Raw genomic sequence first — 315 nt, 5'->3', positions numbered from 1 at the left:
TCAATAAGGGCTATTCCATCAAATTCTACCTCTACGTCTTATATAGCTAAGCAGTAGTATCAGTAGCATAAACTTTATCTCTGCTGTGCCATCACATAAATTTCCTGTGTGGAAAAAAAAAAAAACATTCTCCTGTGGAGGTTCGGATATTTCTCCGCATATCTTTTTCACTAAAAAATACATGTAGCGAGCCAGCAATAAGCAGCGCTCTAACAAAATGCAGACATCTCCCATGTGGGAAGCTGTGCGTGTGGTTTACAGACTTCTCAATGCAAACAGAACGGCAACACGGGCCCCTGAGGAGTCCACTACCAG

This window comes from Alosa sapidissima, chromosome 20 (genome assembly GCF_018492685.1).
Source record: "Alosa sapidissima isolate fAloSap1 chromosome 20, fAloSap1.pri, whole genome shotgun sequence".
NCBI classification, from domain to species: Eukaryota; Metazoa; Chordata; class Actinopteri; order Clupeiformes; family Clupeidae; genus Alosa; species Alosa sapidissima.
This window is presented reverse-complemented; position numbering follows the sequence as displayed.